This window comes from Gymnodraco acuticeps, unplaced genomic scaffold (assembly GCF_902827175.1).
Source record: "Gymnodraco acuticeps unplaced genomic scaffold, fGymAcu1.1, whole genome shotgun sequence".
In the NCBI taxonomy this organism is placed as follows: Eukaryota; Metazoa; Chordata; class Actinopteri; order Perciformes; family Bathydraconidae; genus Gymnodraco; species Gymnodraco acuticeps.
Genome location: NW_022989903.1, coordinates 4,070 through 9,220, shown reverse-complemented (window position 1 = coordinate 9,220; position 5,151 = coordinate 4,070). Strand labels below are relative to the sequence as shown.

Genomic DNA, 5,151 nt, shown 5'->3' with positions numbered 1-5,151 from the left:
ACTAGTCGATCGCGATCGACCAGGTCGCGGACCGTTAAAAAAAAAAGTTACAAAAGAAAGAAAAATAAAATAAAAAATAATAATGTTTGAAAAATACGTTTTTAGATGTAAAACCTATCATCCACCACCCCGTTAGCAGGTGCCACTTGATTGACGTATTGAGACCACCTCAATAATATAATACATTAACCGTGCTTTACGTGAACCTCATCATGACACAAGAGAGGACTAGGCCTGCAATTTCCCGTGTTCGATGAATGCAACAGAGGCAAGTCACCAGACCAATCAGAGAGAGTTGCATGGAAATACACGTGTGCTTGTGTCATTCAAGGTCAGCCAATGTATGGCTCTGGGCTCTGTGGGTGTGTGTGGGGGCAATAGCGCATTTAGTGTGATAGAGGGAGAGGGGACGAGAGGAGAGGGAGAGAGTGGGACCGGTGCTAGGGGGACCGTGATGTTAGGCATCTGGTTAGCTTAGGCTGCACTAACGGGACCTAAGGAAGCTGTTCCACAACAAGCTGGGTGAGAGTCCTCCCCGTTCAGACTGAGGGGTCAGGTTGAGGCTAAATGGACTCTCTGAGTGTTTAGAACGGTTTTTGTCACAATTATTCAAAAGATTATTTCCGAGGCACACCTTCATCATTATAGTTATACAAACAATAAGAGAATACATGAAAACAGGTATGAAATACTATATGGCAGTAAAACAAGAATACAGTTTTAAAAGGGGAGTGATTTGTAAAATATCCATAAAGAAAAAGAAAATCTGTTTACAGTTGTGTTTCATCTGGATGCTGAGAGATGTATCCATAGATCTCTTCATGTTGCTCTCAAAGTGCACCAGATTGATGCTTTCCAACCTCAATATTTAAAAAAAATCTTCCCGGGGGAGCATCCTAGAGGAGGTGAGGACCTAGAGGAGGTGAGGACCCCCACACTAGAGGAGGTTGAGGACCCCCCTAGAGGAGGTGAGGACCCCCCTAGAGGAGGTGAGGTCCGCCCCCCCACTCATAAAAAATAGCACTTTACCCCTGCCTATATGCCGTGAGCTGATTATGGAGCCTTCATTGTAACAGTAATTCAGATGCAATTAGCCTATAAAAGGCCTCAAATTGGAAGCACTGTCTGGGCCGTCTTTTCCCCTCAATTCTGCAATAGGTAGATCATCGCCTTTCACCTAGGCCGAGGTCGGTGATCGTGGGCTTAAAAAGGTAGGTGACCACTGCCCAAGAGGATGTGAACGTCCACACCCCAATTCAACATGTTCATATAATACCGATACATTTGAAGCCTATTTTGATGTATATTACCAGACATGTCAATACGTTTCTGTTTTTGTAGTGTATTGGTCTTTTGTAGAGATGTTTTCATTTAGTCTTTATATATTCTATTGTGTATTCCTTGGGTACTTTTATCTTTTCTACTGAAACGATTTTCAGGCAGGGGGGGGCCCCAGCTAAATTCTCGCAGAGGGCAGCAAATTGGGTTAGAACCGGTCCTGATGGTGTAGTAAACGGGCTCTGTGTTACAAGACGGGTCGGTGGTTTGCGGTACCCTGCAGACTCTCTGCACACACACACACACCACACACACCACCACACACACACACCACACACACACCCACACACACACACCACACACACACACACAGCACACTACAGGACACACACACACCACACACCCACACACACAATCCACCACACACACCACACACACACAACACACACACACACACACCGCTGCAGATTCTCTGCACAAAGGAGCCACGGTGCTGCAGCTCCTGATCGGAGCAGAGACACACGTTCACTAAGCGGAAAAAAAGATATCCTGTCACGGAGATCTGCTATTTTAAATTGTAAAGTCAACACATATCGACCCTAAATAAAGTCTATATTAAGAACGAGATATGTTTTAACATTTATGGCTTAAACAAATGACAAATGAGCGAGGGTGATGACGTCAGAGCATCGTCCTATGTGCCGGGGCTGAGCCCCGGACAGCCCCGGCCCCAATTTAACCCCTGCCCTTAACCCTTAATGGACGGGAACTTCATTCAGCTGCGAGTGTGGCTACAGACGGATTTCACTCCGTCACCGAGGGGGTGATTTGGGATTGGGCCAGACACAGCCAGCTCCACTCTGTATTTCCTGGTTTCCTCCCCTTCAGATCCACACTGAGGAGGAGGGGGTTAACCAACATGTGGGTAAAGTACGAGAGCTGATAGCCACATTCACCGCCCACACACATGCTGTTCAGATAACACTAGTTTCAGCTCATCAGGAAGTGAAACTCACACACTCGCTGCTACTGAGAGGTGAAATGGCGCAGAAAGGAGTTCAGCTGGACCGGGAAACCTTCTCTTGTTCCATCTGTCTGGATCTACTGAAGGATCCGGTGACCACTACCTGTGGACCACAGCTACTGCATGAAGTGTATTAAACAGCACTGGGATGTAGAGCTAATCCACAGCTGCCCTCAGTGCAGGCAGAGCTTCACACCGAGGCCTGTCCTGCTGAAAAACACCATGTTAGCAGCTTTAGTGGAGGAGCTGAAGAAGACTGGACTCCAAGCTGCTCCTGCTGATCTACTGCTATGCTGGAGCTGAAGATGTGGCCTGTGATGTCTGCACTGGGAGGAAGCTGAGAGCCTGTAAGTCCTGCCTCGTGTGTCTGGCCTCTTACTGTGACCAACACCTCCAGCCTCATTATGAACGCAGCTCCATTAAAAAAACACAAGCTGGTGGAGCCCTCCAAGAAGCTCCAGGAGAACATCTGCTCTCGTCACACGAGGTGATGAAGATATTCTGCCGCACTGATCAGCAGAGTATCTGTTATCTCTGCTCTATGGACGAACACAAAGGCCACGACACAGGTTGTCAGCTGCTGCAGAGAGGACTGAGAGGCAGAGAGAGCTGGAGGGGAGTCGACTCAACATCCAGCAGAGGATCCAGGACGGAGAGAAGGAGGTGAAGCTGCTTCAGCAGGAGGTGGAGGCCGTCAATGGCTCTGCTGATAAAGCAGTGGAGGACAGTGAGAAGACGTTCACTGAGCTGATCCGTCTCATGGAGAAGAGAAGCTCTGATGTGAAGCAGCAGCTCAGATCCCAGCAGAAGAGAGAAGTGAGTCGAGTCAGAGAGCTCCAGGAGAAGCTGGAGCAGGAGATCTCTGAGCTGAGAGGAGAGACGCTGAGCTGAAGCTGCTGTCTCACACAGAGGATCACAACCAGTTTCTGCTCAGCTACCCCTCACTGCCAGCCCTCAGTGAAGCTACACACTCCTCAGCATCAACATCCGTCCTCTGAGCTACTTTGAGGACGTGACGGCGGCCCTGTCAGCAGTCAGAGACAAACTACAGGACGTCCTGAGAGAGGAATGGACAAACGTCTCACCGACTGAAGTGGATGTTTTACTGCCAGCAGCAGAGCCCACCACCAGAGCTGGGTTCTTAACATATTCACAGGAGATCACTCTGGATCCAAACACAGCAAACAAGAGGCTGGTATTATCTGAGGGGAGCAGAAAAGCAACATACATGACACAACATCAGTCTTATTCTCGTCACCCAGACAGATTCACTTATTATCCTCAGGTCCTGAGTAGAGAGAGTCTGACTGGACGTTGTTACTGGGAGGTGGAGTGGAAAGGGGGAGGAGTTTTTGTAGCAGTCGCATACAAGAATATCAGCAGAGCAGGGAGGGAAAGTGGATTTGGATACAATGACAAATCTTGGTCCTTAATTTGTAACCAAAACAGATGTTCATTTCTTTACAACAGTATCAGCACTCACGTCTCAGGTCCTCTGTCCTCCAGAGTAGGAGTGTACCTGGATCACAGAGCAGGTGTTCTGTCCTTCTACAGCGTCTCTGAAACCATGACTCTCCTCCACAGAGTGCAGACCACATTCACTCAGCCGCTACATGCTGGAGTTTGTCTTTGTTATGAATATGGAGACTCTGCTGAGTTTTGTAAACTCAGATAGCCTGAAGTCCTTGGAGGAACTCTTCTACTTCTTAAACTCACCGTGTGTCCATCAGAGCTGATTGTCCATGTCTTCACTGCAGAGATCAGCTGTCAATCAAACATGATGGGCGGGGCTTCAACATCTTCTCACGAGTTGTTCTGTAGATGTTGGACTTCTTCCGGCTCCTTCCTGTGTCTGGTTAGCCATGGAGGCTGTCACTGCTCAGGAGGATCCTTGTTCAACCTGAACTGATATGTAAACTTTGCTCTAAATATGTGTTGGATATTTCTTTTGATTCATGTTGTTGTTTCTCTTGTAGTGCACGAGTCTTCAGAGAGAAAGCAGCAGAGCTTCTTTTATTCTACACATTTTATTCTGGTTCTAAAACAATAGAGGCATTTATAATCACATGTATTCTTTTTGACAGATTCAATGTTATTGTTGCTGAATTAACTAAAACATGAGTTCCCAGATGGTTATAACACTTATTTCATCATCACATGTTTATTCAAAATGATATCACTTCCTGTCATGATCATAATCAATAAGTACATCCTTTCATTATTCTCCTGGGAATAGCTTAGAGTCTTTGCTTGGGAAATACATTGTATAATATTACAGTTATTGTTTTGCAGACGAAGTTGTGTTGTTGTTGTTGTTGTTGTTGTTATCCAAATAGAAATTGGGTACTCTGATGTTTATAGAACATTAATTATCATGATAATAATCAATAAGGAAATCATGTCTGACTCTGTTTGAAACAGCTGAGATGAAACACATTCATGTGGAGAAAGTGAGACTGATCATGAAATCATTGAACAGACTTTACTGATGGGATGTGTGATTAAATGAAATGTTTGGATCATTAATAAAGGTTTGTCTTTCAAAAACAAAAACAGGATGTTCTTCTTGTGTCCAAGGTGCCATACGAAGCTGATGGAGAACATGTGGAAGCAGGGACGTGCACAGACATTTGGAGGGGCTGTTGCTCTAAACTAGAAAAAGGGCCGCCCCCCGACCCTCCTGAAAACGTAAGACATTTTATTAAAAAAATGAAAACCAAGGGAAAAAAATGTTTGCGGTCTATATCTCATTAACATATCTAATGTTAGTAACTATTAAAGATCAAATGCGGACAATTCTGTTTTAATGTAGGCTAGTTTGACCATTGTAACTGCTGTGCCTTAAATAA

At 45.6% G+C, this 5,151-nt stretch overlaps 1 pseudogene; it reads left to right on the top strand.

The window, feature by feature from the left end:
• The first annotated feature begins 2,304 nt into the window (after positions 1–2,304).
• LOC117540375 lies at positions 2,305–4,127 on the top strand (annotated as a pseudogene).
• The last annotated feature ends 1,024 nt before the right edge of the window (positions 4,128–5,151 follow it).